The 20,131-nt window shown below is 41.2% G+C and overlaps 1 long non-coding RNA gene across 1 annotated transcript in view; it reads right to left on the minus strand.

Moving 5' to 3' along the window:
- LOC308476433 overlaps nt 1-7,745 on the minus strand; it is a 59,174-nt gene extending 51,429 nt beyond the window's left edge. Inside the window, exon 1 of the long non-coding RNA XR_013985896.1 lies at nt 7,638-7,745. This is a non-coding gene — a long non-coding RNA (uncharacterized lncRNA). The remainder of the gene's footprint in view (nt 1-7,637) is intronic.
- Nucleotides 7,746-20,131: the final 12,386 nt, after the last annotated feature.

The following is a 20,131-nucleotide window of genomic DNA, read 5'->3' on the forward strand; positions in this document are numbered from 1 at the left end:
AGACCCAAGTTTGGGAAACCTTGCCCTAAACTAATGGCCATAACTTTGCATCATTCATAATGCTATAAACCACTTTCATTTAAAAAGTATATATAAAAACTAAAAAAAACAAAAACGCTCACCCATCTTAAGTTGTTCTTCAACATCTAACCACTAACCTCCATTAGCTGGTTCTTTTTTTAACCTTATCCAGTTCCATGATAGCTTCCTTAAGATCAAATTAGTTCACAGTAGTCTAACTGTGGTCCCATCATAGATTGGCTTATTCCTGCTTTATGTTTTTTAAATGATCTGGAAAATGTTTAGATTTATTTGTAAAAATAAGTAAATTAAACTAATTCAAAAGTGAAAACAGGTTGTTCACGCTGAGGAAACTGAAGACAAGTGCTGTATTAGTGTCCTAGAACATTTCATGTCAACAGGGGACTCACTACCAGGTGATCTAAGGTGGGCTGCTGCTGCAGCACTTCCACCATAGAAATGTATGACCAAAAGAGAGCGAGAGAGAGAGAGCGAGAGAGAGAGAGCGAGAGAGAAGTGAGTCCCCAAATGCATGTTTGGGCTGAGAGTGAATCCTGAGTATCAAAAAGGTGAAAGCAGAGCATGAGACTCTTAATCTCAGGATTGTCAGTGCAAGCCCCATGTTGGGCAAAAGGTTCCTGCATTGCAGGGCGTTGGACTAGAGGACGCTTGTGCTCCTTTCCAACTCCACAATTCTATGATTCTATGAAACCTATTCCTCTAAAATATCCATATTTTCCCATTGTCTTCATATCAAAATATGCATTCTACAATACTGGTAACCTAGTTTCAGTGCTGCTTATTTTAAACAGACAGGACACAATACAGCAAAGTTTAAGTTGCTGTGACCAAGCATTCTACTTCATTGGTTTCCACAACATTTAGTTGTTACTAATGTTTACTAGATGATATCCACAGGGCTTAGACAGTTTTATACACATTAGTGGCTTTTCCGTAAGAGACCATTTAATTATTTAGGAACTATTCCCTTTTCCTTAAGACTCAGGAAAGAGAATGCACAATTGTGTGGTTGAAGTCAAAAAAGGAGTGATTTTAAAAATATTTACCCTCTCAGCTTACGCCAAAATCACCGCACTGGAAAAACATGACTATGATTACAGCCCTAATGGATTATTTTGATTGCTTATTTGAGAAAGCTCCCTGTTTCAAATGAAATCCCCTGAAACTGTTTAGATGTTGATTGAAACCTCTCCAGTGGGTGTATGGTAATCCTTGTTCTTTATTGTCCTCATCAGTTTCTAATGGCGCAGTGTTTACAAGATTTAGCTCCAATCCTTTGCAACATCTCTCAGCTAAATGTCTTTCCTTCTCTTCTTTTCTTGACTCACTTTTCCTGCTGCCACATGTTTCAAGTGGGTCTTCCAAGGATTGAGTTTTCAAAGGAAAAGCCATCCCGCTGAAACTTCATTGTCTCAGAACATATGCTCAGACATTTCCAGGCGCTATCAAAATGAGCAAGAAGCTTCTTCCTAAAAAAAGCTCTGCTCCCCAGACTGATCAAAGAGAGATGTTCATAGGATAGAAACAAATATTGATAAGCCTAATGTGGCCTTGAAATACCTCCTGAAATTCCAACCACTCTTCAGCATCTAGAAAGAGTGGTCTTTTAAACTAATGTACCTGAAATCTTGGTCATTTTTATTATGTCATGTCATATTAATCATTTTTAATATAGTAATGTATATATTTCTTGCATTTATATTCCACCTTTTCTCCAAGAAGTTCAAGATGACATGCAGGATTTTCTCCTCCTCCCCGTTTAATCCCCCAAACAACCCTGTGAGGTAGGTTAGGCTGCAAGGCAGTAACTGGTCCAAGGCCACCCACTAAGTTTCATGGCCAAGTGGGGATTTGAACCGTGGCTTCCCAGGTCCTAGTCTGAAACTCTAGACACTATGCCACAAACTTATTTTTTAAATGTCCTCACACAGAATGAAATTCTCTAGCCACCCTATAGTTCTTACCAATTATGTCATTCAACTTTGTCATTCTTCATCTCACATCACCCAGTTTGATTGGGTATGAGTAGCCAGTATAATTTCAGTAGACAATGGAATATTGAAAGAGCAAGCAACCACACAGGAGATTATTTCTAATTATTAGCCTTGGTTTATCTGATTTCTCAAGAAAGTAAGAACAAGGGTACATGGGAAAAATAACTATTATCATGCTGAAAAATTGTTTTTGGACTCTGCCACTTCAGTGTCCTGTTTAGGAGTTGTATGACTGTATGTTCCAGTGGAGTTGTGGGGGAATTCAACATCACACAATCCAACATCACCATGCAGCAGAACTTTCCTGCTTTCCAGTTTCGAAACACTGCGTGGAAGAAGTTTCAGATTGTTCCTAGAGGTGTTTATGACTGGCATGTAAAATATTCACATCACCCATCAGAACCACCTAAAGAGTAATGCTACCCATTATAGTACTGGTGACACAGAGAAAACACCACACAGAAGTCTATATGACATGATGGGAATCACGCATGCAGGACAGCTCTTCAAGATTACATAAAGGGATGTAAAGATTCAGAATGATGAGATACAAACTTTACGAGAATGTGATATACTGCTAAAGACTGGGTATATTATGTTTTTATTCCACATAATCTCTACTACCCTTCTGACTCCAACCCTGATACAGTGGTGCCTCGCAAGACGAAATTAATCCGTTCCGTGAGTATCTTCGTCTAGTGGTTTTTTCGTCTTGCGAAGCAACCCTATTAGCGGCTTAGCGGATTAGCGCTATTAGCGGTTTAGCGGCTATTAAAGGCTTAGCGGCTTAGCTGCTAAAAGGCTATTAAAGGCTTAGCGGCTTAGAAAAAGGGGGGAGAAAGCGAAAAAAAATCTCAAGACTCGCAAGACATTTTCGTCTTGCGAAGCAAGCCCATAGGGAAATTCGTCCTGCGAAGCGCATTGAAAAACGGAAAACCCTTTCGTCTAGCGGGTTTTCCGTCTTGCGAGGCATTCGTCTTGCGGGGCACCACTGTACATGAAAATAAATCCCACTGATCTCAGTGGAACAGAGCCCTGTGGAAGCGTATTTAGGAACATACCTTTTGTGACTTTTGAAAATGGGAAACACAAGAACTACTACTGCTAGTTCTCCATTTAACAGGTTTCCCAGGAAGAATGATCAGTGTTACTGTCTAAACCTCACAGGTTTTTAATTTGTGTTAAAGCCTGTGGACTTCAAGCAGAAAAGTGATGCAGACCACCAGTCCAATAGCCCAATGTCTTCTTTATTATTTCACTGAACTATTTGCTTCTTATTCTCATCACTCTGCTTCCCCTCTGAAAAAACTTATCAGCTTTAAATGGTTTAAGCCCTTCCCACTTATTCCCTAACTTCTTGAAAAGGAAGCCTGGTATATCTCTCATTTTATTATTTAAGGCAGGGTCTCAGCATCCAATTTGTCCCTAGGCAGGCTATTATTCTCCCTGGAACATTGCAGGTCTAGCTCCTCTATACCACAACCACTTTGACTGATAAAATTAGATTTCAGTTTCCACCATGACAAAAATTATTTAGCAATTTGAATATATTCCAAAGGAAATCATCCATACCACAAAAAAGCAAAAATTTCCCTATAAGTACTTACGATGGGTCTAAAATTGCATATAGCATTGATTTAACAATGGATGTGTTTTTTCAAAGTTGGGATCAACAGGCAGCGGTTGCCCACACTTGCTGCTATTCTTATACAACAACATCCTATCTTCATTTCCCTCTCATTGGGAAAATAAGTGAATGCTGTACTTCTAATGTGACATTATTGTTGCAAAAGAAAAGTGAACTGGGGAGACCTTAGTTACACGTCCAGTTCAAGCACAGAAGCTAGGAAGTGAAGCTGCTGACTGAATGCTGTAATATGTATATCCTTAAAGTTTGTCCTTATGAAAAGAAGTGACTGTTGTACAAGTGACTACTTGTACTTTAAGTAAAACAAATAAATTAGAGAGCCCAGCTGCTGCTAGACCCAGTGCCCATCAGGACTGGTAGGATGGAAGACAGAGGGCCCAACAGTAGTCAGAGCCAATAAGAGACAGAGGCAGAGGTGATTACAGGCAGAGCTAACTATTTGTAGCCAACCAGATGTCTTGTAGAACTCAATTACCTGTACAAGGGTTTAAGGAGGAGGAAGGTGACAGGCTTGCCACCCTCTGGGCTAGTTGTAAATAAAAAGGCAGGCAGATGGGTGTAGGTGGCTCAGCCCAATCCCAGAAAACTGTGTCCAATATAATCCTGCAAACAACCACCACCTCTATTATAGGAACATAAGGAGCTGCTCTATATTCAGTGAGACCATTGGTTCCTCTATTTCAGTATTGTCTACACTGACTGGAAGTGATACTCCAGAATTTCAAAGCAGTACCTCACAGCCCTACTTGGAGATAACATGGATTGGACCTGGGATCTTTTACATGCAAAACAGATGCTCTACTACTGATTTATGGCCCTCCCCATGCCCCCAATTGAGGAAACATCAACAAGAGAAAAGGGGTGGGCAGTTGAAATAATGGAGATTCTTGTTTGTCACATAGCTCTCCACAGACTGGGTGACTACTGCTGAAACCAGAAATATGTTTAAAGAAAACAACAGGCTAGGTGGCTGGACAGCAGACGAGCAAGATGGTTGGAGTTGGAACTGAGCAGTCAGAGTAGTTGGAGAGGGAGAACCTGACTGTGTCTCTCTTTGTGGTATATATTTCAGTCCATACCCTGACAACTTTTAAATGACCACTGATTCAGAAATGCCATATAATTTGCTCAGGCTCCTGTGTGTTTCAGTGAGCAATAGCAAAAATAAAGACACAATGTTCTACTGCTGAAAAGTGCAAAATGTGATGCATGAAGGATGAGAGTTTTTCACTGCGGAAAAAAAAAGAATCTCATGAAAATTGCATTACCCTTTTCCAGAAGCTCAGCCTTGCACATCTCTAAAATATCTCAGCCAAGAGCCTTAACATACCTCAGAAACACAGTGGTAAGGTATTATTGATCATTACCTTTTCAACTCATAAGGGAAAGGAAATGTGTTAGAAGTCTGACAGTGCTATAAAGTAGAAGGGACTATATTACAGCACAGCTAGATAAGCTGTGACTTTGTAGCTGTGGATGACAGGCAACTCCCATGTGTGTTGACAGGTAGCATACACATATACCTCAGTTATAATGCAGATATAAAGCCATGATAGGAGGAATAGAGGTATACAGTTTGATGACGAAGCTAGATAAGTAGCTAGACAAGATATGAATCTGTAAATGTTACATTTGATAGTAACTGCAATTAATATCTTTCTTATCCACAGTGCATAGAATCTTTATCAATTGTAGGAGCTCAGACACTCATGCCTACATCTACAAGAGAATATCTGTGCTATATTCAATCTTCTCCAACAGGTGTGGGAAACCTCTTTCAGTTTGAGGGCCACAGTCCGAAAGGTGATGCATGCCAGTCGTGGGCATGACCAGAGACAAGAATGGACATGGCCAGAGGTAGCTGCTTACCTTTATGAAGTAGGCTACTTTCCAGTTACACAAAATCAAGAAGCTTCTACACATATGCACACACAGCAAAAAGCTTTATTACAGTAAAGAATGCATTCCAAAAGCATACCAGGAAGGCACACAGCAGAGCTGATGGGAGATGCAGCCTGGGAGGAAAGTTGTAGCCTGGAGAGGTTGTGTGAATCCTGAAGGCCATACAGAGAATCCTAGAGGACCATCTTTTGCTGTCCCCGAGATTGAGAGTCCCCATCTATTGTTGTCTACTGTATCTGATGCAGAGATTGACAAACACCCCAAATTGGGAGAACTTCTATAATTTTTCTGATCCAGGGAAAACTATTCTGGCCATAGGAGCCAAGAGTGAGTCCTTCAAGATGGACTAAGTCTGATTACCTAGTATGGGGTTAATTTTAATAGGCCTTGGGGACTTTGGCATATGAAACCAAGGCAATTTAGACCACCAAAGCCCCAAAGATCCCTGGCAAAGGTTTAGCTCAGACCATGCAAAAGATTTGCCAGCTGGGCAAACCCCTCTTGGATTATAATCTGAGCAAGAAAATAATTGTTATCTTTTATAGCTCGCAGCTCACAGCTCCCTTTGAGGTGGACTTTTTATGAAGCCCCTGGCTCAGGGGCATCCCTACTCTAGGCATTCTTTCAATTCTGAATCCGATGCTATCCAAATACAGTGGTACCTCTGGATACACAAACCTCCAGTTGCTTATCCTTCAGGATGTAAACGTGGCAAACCCAGAAGTATTTTTCCAGGTTTCACCACATGTGCATGTGCAGAAGTGGTCCTTCCAGTTGTGGAAACCTCAGGATCCAACTGGAGCTCCGGAACGGATCCCGTTCACAACTGGAGGTACCACTGTATTTCTTTCAGGCACCTGTGTAGTTCAGTCACATGGTGCTGAAATTTGCTCCCTGAGCTCTGATTTGAATCATTTAGGTGCAGTATCTAAATCAGATGTCCCACTAATGCACAATGATTTAGGGTGTGTGTTTTCATTTCAAGACCAATGGCAAAGCACAATTAGCAAGGCCATTTCATCATATCATTTCATTTCATGAGCCAAATGCCGAAGACAGAAGCTAGTCTTGACTAGTATCATTGACCAGTGCCTTGCAGCTTTACTTCTGCATTTACTTGGTTTGTAAAAGTTACCAAATTATTCCCATCTCCTAAAGACATATTGAGGTGCCCTGATGCAGTGAACCAGGATCTGAAAAGTCAAGAGGAACCCATCAGCACCATGGCCAGCGATCTGACTCTTGTCTTGATGAACTGCTTTCAAAGGGACTGAGGGAGCTGGGGATGCCATTAAACCCAGACAAATTATTTGCTGTTGAAGCCAAAGATTGTATCACTTCAAATGATACATTTAATAATGAGATTAAGCAGGTAGACTGCAAATAGGTCCAGGGGCAGTACGATGCTGTGTGTGTGTCCAAATTATAGCAATAAAATCTCAAGTTGAGGCTCAAGTCATATGCTAGAATATTAGCTTCCTGCTATACGATGCAGTTGCTATAGAAACTTACAAGTGGGAACTAAATAAAGTAATTTCTATGCTGGTGCTGATGTCTGGAACTTCAGCACCTGATGCTAACAAAATTGTGCTCGATAAACAAATGTAAACTTTAGAAGCATGCAATAAGTTCACAATAGCTTCTATCCCACTAATTAATCTCAATTAATCTTGCCCTAGAATGCAAGAGCATAAGAAAACATAGGAACAAAAAAAAATCAGAAGATTACTTAGGACCAATGTGCATACTCCTTCTGTCTTATCTGAAATCTTCTTTCATTCCTCTTTCTCCTGTCTTGTTTATTTTCAAACTTTCTAGTTCACTGCAACTCTAGTTGATAAAACTGATATATCTAATGATTTTAAGCAAATTAATTATATCTCTGCTGACTTAACCCAAGCTAATTTAAAGATAAGCCTGAGAACAAAGTTCATGTGTTCTTTTTCATGAAGACACAATTAACCACAAAACAATAATACTCTACAGTGGCTGTGTAAAATTTCCAGAGATCAGGACTGCAACCTTTAAACTTCAATTCTATACCCACTTACCTGGGAGTAAGGTCCACTGAACTCACTTGGGAGGGTCTTTCTTCTGAGTGAATTTTAGCTGGTTAGTCAGTCAAGCCCAGCCAAGTGGTTGGGGTTTTGTAATACTATTTTTGTTGTACAATAAGGAATAAAATTAGAAGAGGTTATAAATACTTTTCTGCTAGCAAAAAAATATTGAGTTGTATCAAGGAAGAGCTTCTACTTGTGCAAGTCAGGAACCTGGCTTTCTCCAATCCTGATAATGCAGAGTTCTAAATTGCATGGGAAAAGTCCACAAAAAGTGGCTTCCCACTATGGAAGCTGACCCTCCAACTCATGGAGGAGTTGATGAGCCAGCATGTCCCACTTTGCTTCATTCCATTTGAATAGAATTGGGCTGTGGCATCCCTGGAAAAGCATTGTGACCTTTTTGCTGCCTTGACTTGCATCATTGAAATTGCCCAATTTATCTCCATCTTCTAAAGTCATATTTATGTGCTGCACATAAAGATTTGTGCCTACATTGCCTACAGTCATGGGATGAGTGCCAAAGAGCCTCACAATAGTGATGGCAATGATGAAAATCCAATTAAAAACTCACATTTTCAAATAGGCAAATTAAGGATATGAATAAATAGGTTGGTACTGCCTGACGCTCAAAACTTGATTGGAATTCGTGCACACTCGTAGGGATGGTTGTGCCAGTTCAACAGAGTACTTGATGGAATGGCAAGAAACTGAAATGTCTCTGCTGACATCATCGGAATTCATTGCATCACACTGGTGTGTGTGTGTGTGTGTGTGTGTGTACTGCAACAGGGACTAATTGGCAAGCCATTTTCAGTTGGTTTGAACAAGCCCTGAGTTTGGGCTTGCCATATGCAGATAGGACTATGAGGTGTGAAAGCAACTGAGAATGCATCTGGAAGGATCTTGCAAGCAGGCTGGAGCAGCAGCATGCCTGCGTATTAGCCTGAGGCAAGAGATGGCAGCTGGCAGGGTGACCCAAGCCAGGTGGTCAGAGTCTATTCACTGCTCATTTTGGCACTTGGGCCAAACAGCTGCAGAGCAGAACCAGCCTGATATCAGACGGAGCAGCAGTATAAAATCAGAGCCAGGCCTTCAATTTGCCAGCCAAATCTGAGCACAACAGGCACCCATCCAGACCACAGAATATGAAGTCTAACTTCTAGAGGCGCCTGCAGGGTTCCTGGTTGGTTGCTTCGTGGGGGGGGGACCTAGTGTCAATAGCCACACTGGACAAAAGTGTGCATGCTGTTGCTTTTTTAGCACAAACTTTAATCCACATTGTCTCGTATTTATTTATTTTAAAAGGAATGAGCTAGGCTTGGCCTGCCTTTCTTTAAAAAAAGAATTACACAGAAGGCACTTGAAACAGCTTACATGCAGTGCCTTACACAGTTGTCGTCACGAAGTCATAACTCTAAGGTGAACAAGTTTCATGTTTCAATGTTCCCCACATGGGGAAACAGCAGTACTATGTGCACTGAAAACTAGCATGCCAGACTAGATATTTTTTCCTTGACATTTAGTTTTCTATATACAGGGAGTTATTGGGTTTAATTATACCATTCCATTTCAAGTAATCTAAAGTAGCACACTCCAGAAACACTTTCCCCATGTAATCTGTTCTTGGTGTAGACCAGCCGGCCCCAATTTGGAGTTTTCCAGATATTTTGGACTACAACTCCCTTCATCCACCACTATTGGCTATGAGATTGATGGGAATGGGGGTTCAAATCATTTTGTGGCCACCAGGCTGGAGAAAGCTGATGTAGCCTATCTGTCTTTGAGAACTTAGATGTGTCATTAAATGCTGTTGAGGCAGAAAACTGATGTAGACTGCCATCCTAGGCATAGATTACTGGGAGGAAGCCTCACTGAATTCACTGGAATTTAACTCAAGCATGAGATTGACACTGCACTGTTAAAGAGAACTTTGATACCTCAGGAACTAATCTACATGTGATAAAAATAAGAGTTTAATTTTCCTTCATTTTCTTTTATCAGTGTTTTCATTGATTCTGTTGTGATGTTGTGTTCTTATGTATACTACCTTGTTGTATTTTTGTTGTGCATTTTACGTGTGTGTATGTATAAGAATGTAAGACCATGAGAAGAAGTTGCCAGATCAGGCCAATGCCCCCGTCAGGTTCAGCACCCTGTTCTCACAGTGATCAACCAGATGCCTCTGGAAAGCTTGCAAGTAGAACCTGAGTCTAACAGCACTCTACTCTCCTGTGGTTTTTAGCAACTGGGACTTGCCGATCAGAAGGTCGGCGGTTCGAATCCCCGCGACGGGGTGAGCTCCCGTTGCTCAGTCCCTGCTCCTGCCAACCTAGCAGTTCGAAAGCATATCAAAGTGCAAGTAGATAAATAGGTACAGCTCCGGTGGGAAGGTAAACGGCATTTCCGTGCGCTGCTCTGATTCACCAGAAGCGGCTTAGTCATGCTGGCCACATGACCCAGAAGCTGTACGCCGGCTCCCTCAGCCAATAAAGAGTGATGAGCATCACAACCCCAGAGTCGGTCACGACTGGACCTAATGGTCAGGGGTACCTTTACCTTATTCAGAAGCATTATTGCCTCAAACCATGGAGGCAGAGCAGAGCCATCATGGCCAGTAGCCATTGATAGCCTTATCCTCCTAGAATTTGTCTGAAACACTTTTAGCCATGCTAATAGCTTCACTGGGGAAGGGTGGATTTCACAGAGACTGTCTTCTTCTTCTTTGGCGATCACTCGTAGCCAAGTCAGATTGTCTTCCATGAACACGGTTTTAACAGTGAGTCGTCGTAACATACCACTTGCTATTTTCCACCTGTTCTGTAGTTGAGGACTTCTTGGATCATTCTTTGTCTAGCTCCTCCCCTTTGACCTTACCGCCTTGGATGACCCTGCTGGGAGTACAAGACTCCCAACAGCTTCGCTCACAAGGGTCATAGGAACGTGCAAGCCCACTCACCATGATAAGGTGATGATCCAGCAAGTGAGACAGAGACTAAGCTGGAAGGCTGCAAACCTTCCTCCACACATTATGTAATCTTAATCATTTCCCTATCCCTCCACACCACGTATTTCATTTTCAAACATACACATACCATGATTGTAGGATTCTCATAGGAACCTAGCTGACCACTGTGGGAAAGAGGATGCTTAACAGATAGACCTCTGGCCTGATCTAGCAGGACTAATCATGTATGCTAATCATGTTGCTAATATTACATCTAGTTAAGCCCTAACATAGCACAGTGATTCTATATGCCAGGGGTAGCCAACATGGTGCCTTTAGAAGTTCTTGTTTATGACTTCCATCATCTTTGACCACTGGCCTTGCTGAGTGGGGCTGATTGTTACCATGTGAGCTTAACTGCTTGTGCAATTGAGCATAATAATGTAGGGTATTTGCTTCCAGTCACATTTGCCTAACTGATAAGCCATATTCCATTCTACAAATGCAGCTCATATGCAAAACTCTTAGGATGAATGAGAAGAGGAAAACTCTATGCTTACATTTCTCGCCCTCTCCCAAGTTGCCATGGTAGGCATGATGAAATTAATATCTTCTTTCACCCTGTAAAGATGTGCACTTCGAAGGAAGGTAATGAAAACAATATAGCTATGATCCAGAGAGCATCCAACAAAATGTAAGATATACCATTTGCACAATTCTGCCCATTAGATTTTGCAAAACCTCATCTGCTGCATGAAATAGGCATCTGTATGCAGAACAAAAAGATCTAGGCACAGCTTGGTCTTCCTTGTTCAGGAAACTTGTTTGAAGTGTCTGTATGTCATCCCCCATTTTCACATGCAAAAGCGAGTCCTTGGATCACACTATACTAGGAATATTATACAATAATGTATGAACTCATAATCTGCGAAGGCATCTGAATTCTAGATTGCTAAGAAATATTTTAGCTTTCTTTGAGTCTCATTATAAAGTAACCTTGGAGAAGTCTTAACATATGTATAAAAAAGTCATTAGCCCATTCTTCAGAGGATATCAGCTCTCACCTACGCGATAATTATAAGCTGTTCATGTTATTATTTAATAAAGTGTTTTTCCATCCATCTGATTGGTTCTGAATATTCACAGACGAACCAGACCTGTGACTGGGGTAAGCCGCAGAATAATCCTAAATACTCAATAATAATTGAGTTATGTTAGCCTTTTCCCAGCAGCAAAAGTTGTGTTGGTTAGCAGTACAATGCTATGCATGTCTACTCAGTAGTAAGCCATACTAAGTTCAATGGGGCTTACTCTCAGGTAAGTGCGTAGAGGATTGCAGCCAAAATGATGAGAACCCCTGAAAACTAGCTAAAGTAGACATTAATTTAAAAAAATAAATAGCAAAGTTTTTAGGGAAGAGAATAGAAAATGATCACCTATAGTCTTTCTGGTCTCTGGTGAGCCTGAAATATAAAATATGAATCCAACTCCTATTTTTCAGTAAAGAAAATGCTGATGGCATAAAGCATATTCTAACCAAATGCATGACACTTTAAATTGAGTTAAGCACCAATAAATGAATACCATGCAAGTGTGTAATTAATAATAAAATTTTCGACTTAATACATATTGTTGAGCATGCGTGCACTACATTTGAAGCATCCCAATGATTATTATCTATGGCATACACGATGCTTTCTAGTCACTACAGCTTCTGAGAGCACCTGCTTTATCTATTTATCTTTCCTTTTGTAGCATAAGCTGTGGAGACAATTCAATTTATTGAAGCCACTCTCTTAGCCATCTAATGGTGTAGTACATTTAACTTGATACGCTATTTGCCACTCGCTCTTAATGAATCTTTGATCAGCTTATACTTAGCTCACAATTTTGCCTCCATGTTTCACTGTCCACAGATAAAAGGGTAAGAGTTTAATTTTCAAAAGGTCAAAATGGTAAACAAATTTAAGAGGGTCAATGCACTTCAGAGTGCAATCCAAAGGCAGATCATAGATGGATCCCCTTGATTCTAATTCTCTGACTCTGTCGGTCCTCCTTAGGCTCTCCTGATGCTAACAAAGCCAGACAAGGAGTGAGTGTGTGGCCGGGCTCTGCTTTCCTTTCAAGTGGAGTACTTCAGCATGGCACAGCCTACAGACAGCCCTTACAGAACAGGAACATCTAATCACTCCTCATGCTTCATGCACAAGAGAGCCAATTAGAAGTGAGGAGTCTATTCTGCAGATTTAATTTGGAAAGGGCTATTTTCCCATTATGGGCATGAAATACACATGGATTTCCATACACGTCACATATTGAGAAGAAGCAAAGCAGTGGGAAAATTCAACAAAGGCAGTAGGCCAAGCTTAAATAAGTTGGCAAGCCTTGACACTGTTCCAAAATCCCTAAAGTGGATAGTGGTGACATGAGAAAGGGCTGGGGAAGGCAAGTGGACAGTTTGTATAGCTTGTGGCCTTCACATGGGCACCTGGACTAGATGGGCCTTCAGCCTGATCCAGCAGAACTCTTCTGATGTTCTTATGAAGTGGTACAGATGAAACAGGCAAAGTGTCTATAGCAGACCAGCTTTTCATGCATGCCTGTACTCTAGATACATAGACATTGAAAAATAAGCTTATGGATTTACAGCATTTTCAGATTCTCTTCCATTCCCTTACCAGCCATGATGCTTTCTGTATGACCTTGCACAAGTTCACCAGACCCTTCAATGTCCCTATTTTCCAGGGATGTCTCTGATTTAGAGAAACTGTCCTGGTTTCTGATTTGATCCTGGAATGTCCCACTTTTCCTTAGGATGTCCCTATTTTCACTGTAGAAATGTTGGAGGGTACGGCGTTATCCAAACCCTGAGCTGTCTGAAGGCAATCTTGCATAGGGAAGGGTTTTTTAAAAAATGTTTAATGTTTTATTGTGTTTTTAATACATTGGAAGCCACCCAGAGTGGCTGTGGCAATCCAGTAAGATGTGTGGGGTATAAATAGTAAAATTATCATTATGGAATGGGATGTCCCTATTTTCAACAGAGAAATGTTGGAGGGTATGTTTCACTCAGCCTAACCAATCTCATAGGATCGCTGTGGATATAAAATTGAGGAAATCCTTACATGCTGCCTTGAATTATTTGGAGGAAGGATGGAAACAGGATAACACAGCAGAAGGCATCCATCACTGTTAGGAAGGACATGGTCCATTTAGGGGACCATCCCTGACCTCAGCAACCTGACCTACAAAACCAAAGGACATTCCTCATTGAGGCCTCTGTGCCTCCCTTTCCAAGTCAATGTCTAGATAGCTGCTTAAGATGATGTAAATAAACCTATCCACACTTATTTTTTGTAGTACAAAAGTACAAAAAATGCATGTATCTGTACTCCAGTATGTGAGAACAGCCATGGCAGTTTAACCAGCCATCTGGTATAGCTGTGACACCAGAATGCTTCTGATAATCTTTGTTTGTTTGTTTGTTTGTTTGTTTGTTTGTTTGTTTGTTTATAACACTAAGCCAAAATTATTCAGCAATTTTCATCCCAAGATAATTTCAGGAGTTTTTGTTTTTCAACACCTTAGGGGGAAAGAAGAAGCTACTTTGTAGATTTTTTTTCTGGCCACCATTCTTCACCTGCCCCCAACAATGGCACTAAAATGCACTAGGTCCAGGGCATTGTACAAAATGGCCGCTAGACAGTCAGTACATTTGGTCCTGCTGTCACTTGCAGCGACAACAAAACAAACAAACAAAGAACAATTTAGGGAAGAAAGATTTAAAAAACAAGCAAACTTTGTGCTGCTTCCAGACTGAGAAAGTTCTGGATAATTTTAGTTTAGTGAAGTTAGTGAAACCCAATTTCTCTGCCGGGAAGTAAGGTGGAGAATTTCAAGAGACTATTTGCACACTGCTCTGGATATATGAAATGGGGGTAATAAAAACACTGCATGCAGATGAGACAATTTCAGAAATAACTATGTGAATTAAGAGGTTCTCTGTGTTCCCATGTAAAAAGGCATAACTCCATGTTCTGCTTTGGTTTCCTTCTGATAATTTTCATGTTTCACCAAGGTGCCTTAATTGATCAGTACTTCATTCAGTGTATCATCAGATACCAAATACAATGCTTACATCCATGATATAATTATACATATTTTATATATATATATATATATATATATAGTCTTTCCTTTAATCAGGCTTTACCAACTCATGCCCACCAGATGTTCTGTACTGTAATCCCAATCTGATAGAAGCTGTGGTCCTGTAGTCCTAAACATCTGGAAGGCACCAGGTTGGTGAAAGCTGCCATAAACACAGTCCCAACTCTGTACATAGCACTATTATTCTAGACCAGTAATAAACTAATATCCCCAAATCTGTAGCTATAAAAACAGCTGCATCCTAAAAGGAGAGAGAGCCCGTGATAAGCTTCCAGCTACAAGTGCTGAGAGTCAAACTTACAAAGATTTACCTTGTTGCAGCCTATTATCACATCGAGCTTTGCTTGTTATAATGGTGGCTGCTGAATTACAGCCAATGGATGGGGTGAATAACATTAAAGCACTCCAGTGTGTGTCAGCTCCAGCTTCTCTCAATGCAAAGAGCTCCCTGATTGAGGGAATAAATGTGTGGCTTGTCAGCTGGCAGAAGAGAACAGCAGGTGGGCAACCCAAATGTGCTGTTTGTCTAACTGAGAGGGACACAGTCTCAATACAGCTTCCCTACTCACCAACGAAGATGCATCACACAGGCTGCACTCTTAGCAACAGAAGAAATGAAAATGGGCATTTTACACCATGGCCCTTGAATTCCATGCTTTAAAAAGTCTGAAAAGGACTAGTGTGTGCCACATCACATGAGTCTCATTCAAATGCTACACTGAACAGGTGTACAATCGGTGTACAGATTGCATGTGTTTGTTTACTTCCACACATGGTGGACGATTCTCATGTGTTCATCAAGTCCTTGAGTGGTATTCCAGTCAGTAGGATAGTAGAGATGAGACAAGAGAAAGGCATTCAGAAAATGCTTAATATAAACATTGCTTAGATCTTCTGGGGAATTTTTTTACTCATGGCACTATATCCTGCAGAATATCATAGGGCAGCTATCCACAAATAGGAATTTCTTGCCCCTGCACTCCAGAATGTCCTTGCCTCTCTCAAACATGAAGCATTATCTATCCCTTCAGAAAAATCATGTACAAATGTATCCTTTTGTCCAGGCTTTTCCCAACGCATAAGGCTGCAGCCAGTTATTACTAGATTCCTGCTTTTATCTGGTTTTATAGTACTATTTTGCTGATTTTTATTAGCCTAACTATGGTTTTATTATACTGTTTTATTGTTTTTAATGTTGCATATTTGGATATTTTTTAAATATTACATGGTTTAGAAATGCTTTTAAATAGATAGATACATAAATAAAATACTTCCTTTGGAAGAAGCGCCAGTCTGTGGGTAGGAATGTACTGCTTCATAAGTGGGATCTCTGTATCTCATTTACCCTTTTCCCTTCTCCATTAAGAACTATGAATGTCGACCGGGTTTTACAAACATGCAGGACAACTCGGAAGAAGTTGTGTAATGCCTACTGTAACAAATATGCACATTATTTATCTAAGAGGAGAACAGGGGAAGCCACACTTTGATTTTACTCCAGAATAAGTGATTTGAAACCAGCAAGCTCCCTTACACTAATTCATCCAGCACCTCCAAGCATAAATAGCAGGGGTCCTTATCAATAGCACAAATGTGTCCACTGGCAGCAGCAGAGTATGTAAATGTACACCAAGCCTTTGTGTGTCGGAGATGTTAGCAGTGAACCATTGCAGGAATTGATTTTTTCCCCCCTTCCATTCTCTGTTTCCTACAAGCACCTTCCCGAAAGTGCATTTGCTTTCCTTGTGGTTGCTAAGGCTTAGGGTTTCCGCCACCATCCCCATTTGGGACGCCTGAAACACCAGCCTGTAATAGACCCCATTGCCTGCTTTTTTCTGAATGACTACATCGTAAAACCAGCAGTTTCCGGAGGTCCCTTGCGTGAAACGCATTAAAATTGCAGCATTTCCTTTCTTTCTGACTGGGGTTTTCACCTCCCTTCCCTTCTTTTACTGGACATGCTAGACATTTTATGACAATCTCTTGCTTCTCACATTTGAGTGCAGAAGCAAACTGTATGTGCACCAAAAGCAAAAATGAGTTGAGCAGCACCTTATGAGGAACAGAAAGAAATGTAGGAAAAAATTACAATATGGTTTCTCATGCCTGCCAGTCTTTCAGAGTTTTGTTCATTTTTTATTTTATTTTTACATATGATAACCCACCCACCTCCCCACCCCGGCTTACATTGGCTCCGGGAGAGCACCCCTCTGAACAAAAAAGGTTAAGGAAGATTTGCAGATTTCCCCTTCCTCCTGTGTCCTTTCCTAGGTATACTAGAGGGTACTCCAACCTCTAGGTGCTTGGATGACTACAAGAAGAAGGATGAGTCAAGACTCAAGGGTGCCCTCCTTACAGAACTCACGATCCAACCCATATTTTATGATGTGCTTTAACATCATTTTATTTCATCTGTCATTCTCATGATAGGCAATGAATCAGAATAATTGAAGAATTGTTGTGTACCGTTAATAGTAAATAGTTCATCTAATTCTATGAAGGGCATGAAACTATTCTTCCTATGAGTTAGGGAGCTGCATGAAAAGACAGGAAACAGTGGATTGAGTGGATGAGACCAATAGTGAGTCCAACTGTCAAGAAGGTTGTTTCTGCATGTGCTGTAGGGGGAAGTGAGGGGTGGATGGGGCTCATCAACCTGGGAAGGTAGCCCATCAAGCAGGATGAAAACTCAGATCCTAAACTTTTGCTGCCTTGCTGGACATCTTTGGGAGAAGAAAAGGCTAAAGAGTAAGCCCTGCACAAATCCAGAGTGGAGTCCCAAAGAAGGTTGGATGTTGCCTTGTATGGCTACTTCTGGCAACCCCTGCAGCCAAGCTGGTGCCGAAGGTATTGCTGTACTTTCCTTTGGACCACATCAATGAGGCCGAGAGGGGGGTCTTGTTATCTGGGCAGTCCAGGACCCCCATACACAATGCCCAGGCTTGAACACTATGGACGGTCACTTCAGTGACCTCTGGAGGCACACTCCATTCTCTCGTGAGACAGGTGGGTGCCAACAACAACACAAATGCATCTTGTTCACCTCATTTCTATAACATCTAAGGATCAAAGCGGATATGATGCAGGAGGTCTCAGGTTAGGATACTTAGGATCTCCTGCCTTTTACATCATTAATAGTGATCCAGAATTGGTTTGGGTCCATGACACAGATCTCATTTCCCTCTGTGCCAATTTCCTAATTGGGATCGGGCTGTCTTTACCTTGGAAAAGCAGCCTACAGGCTTTACATTCTCATAAGGATAAAGGCTATGATGGAAAGTCTATGGTAAACTAGTCTTCATTATTTTCCCTTAAGCCCTGCACAGCACCGTTCTCAAGAAAAGCAATATGGGTTCTTCCTGAACTCTCCCAATTTTGTAGAAAATAGAAATATACCTGTTCTTTTAAGCTATGAGGCTTTTGTGTTCTGGATAGACTGAATAAAATTACAAGCAGAGAGAGAGAGAAGGACACTGGGGAAGTGGAAGTAAGGAAGGGAAGGTTGTCCAAGGCTAGAGGAATCTAGCCAAGGTCCTGTGAAGCATTGCTAATACTGAACAATGTGATTCCTCTGAGGAGAACTCTTAAAGATTATTTTACCCAAGGAGAGGGATTGCCTTGAACAAAATGAGAAGGCTGCTCGAGGGTACTTCAGGGTTCCCATCACAGGAACACAAATGAAAAGCAAAAGGCAGGTTCCATGTGAGTAGAGAGTAGAGAAGCCTCCAGCCGTGGAGCTTTGTGAGTTACTACTGGAGTTCTGTGTGCAAATAGGGTGTGGGTTTCCTAATTTTGGAAGTATGACTGAGGTAGGTTGACATTAAAATGCAAACCAAATCAAATGTCTCCCCCAGTCTTCCTATAGGACATACTCAGAATGATAGTGAGGTGGTGAACCTCAGTACCAGCTTTTCTCCTGTGCCTATAAATGATCTTCAGTTAGGGATTAGTAGAGGGGGAGGGCACCTTTGTTGATGGTACTAGTCAGCCATGAAGCTCACTACGTGATCTCTGGACTTGTGGTTGTCTTTCAGCCTAACTTACCTCACAGGGTTGTTGTGAGGATAAAATAGGGAGGGGTCAACTATGTACACTGCCTTGAGTTCATTGTAGGATAAGGCAGTAGCTAAATATAATAAATAAATAAGCTGAGAAAATGGCAAAGAGTAAAATGATTCACACCTCTCCATCCTATGGGTTCATTTTGCACGGCCTTCCATAATTTTATGAAACATTCTGAATATTCAAATCATGCATCTCCCACATCATGTCTAGTTGCAATCCTACAATACCTAATGTGTCTTTTGATATCACTGCACTGCACATTTCAATGCTCTTGCAATCTGCAATTTCTGGGCATCAAGGGGGTTCTCAGTTCAGTAGATAAGGTTGGGGGGGATAACAACACTTGGCATCATGTAACCTATTTTCTTTGACTGGATGTTGCAAAGGAGAACGAGGGGAGATAATACGATTTAGGGCTGTTCTTTTCTGCAGCTTCTATAATGTCTAGTTTCACCCTCACTGCTAGAAAAGGAGCAGTCGAGATTTCTTCATTTGGCCATGCCAAATGCTTTAGTGATGGTGCAAGCACAGCTGTAATTCAGTCCCCAGATAATTGCTCTTTTTTCCCTCCAATCACTAGTGTTAGTTGTGGCTTTAGTGACACAAACGCTTTCCCCTTTGGGGCTTTGATGTAGGCCACCAACTCATTTCTAGTAGGCCAAAGAGCATCAAACAACCATCAGATAGCAGCAACTTTTCATTGCTGTCAGTCTGGTCTTGATCTGAACCAATGACTTGAAAATGAACAACCCCATGTCCAATTACCAGTGTCCTAGGCAACGCATCTGTGTCATGCAGATAAAATCAGTTACCGTTTGTATGTTCAGACTTCAAGATAAAACTGGCGAGCCCAAGGGACAGACTGAGAAAATGAAGAGGAAGTTCATTCTGACTCTATCTTGTTTTATCCCCTCATTCTGTGATATCATCTAATAGTACTTTTCAAGGCAGGTGTCCAGGGTTTTTCCACCCACCTCCCCCCGCTTTCTCTGTTGCAATGTGAATGCTTTACACATCTTCTGGGTGCCATTGGAAAAGAACAAATACTAGGAAGATGCAGTGAAGGGGATGAAATCTTTAGAGGGGGGGAATTAAAGCATCAAAAACGTTCTTCCTTCGTTAACAGGGGAACTGAATTCATATGGAGAGGCTCTATCTGAATTCCCAACAAATCAATCTCTTGAAGGTAGCGGTCTAAGGCTAAAAAAGTTTTACAGAACAGTGAAAAGCCTTAGAGCGCAAATCTATATAGGATCCTGTGATGTACATCAATTGAAAAGGGGACTAGATCAGCCAGAGGCAAGGG

Source organism: Podarcis pityusensis, assembly GCF_964106645.2.
Source record: "Podarcis pityusensis genome assembly, chromosome: 4".
Classification (NCBI taxonomy): domain Eukaryota; kingdom Metazoa; phylum Chordata; class Lepidosauria; order Squamata; family Lacertidae; genus Podarcis; species Podarcis pityusensis.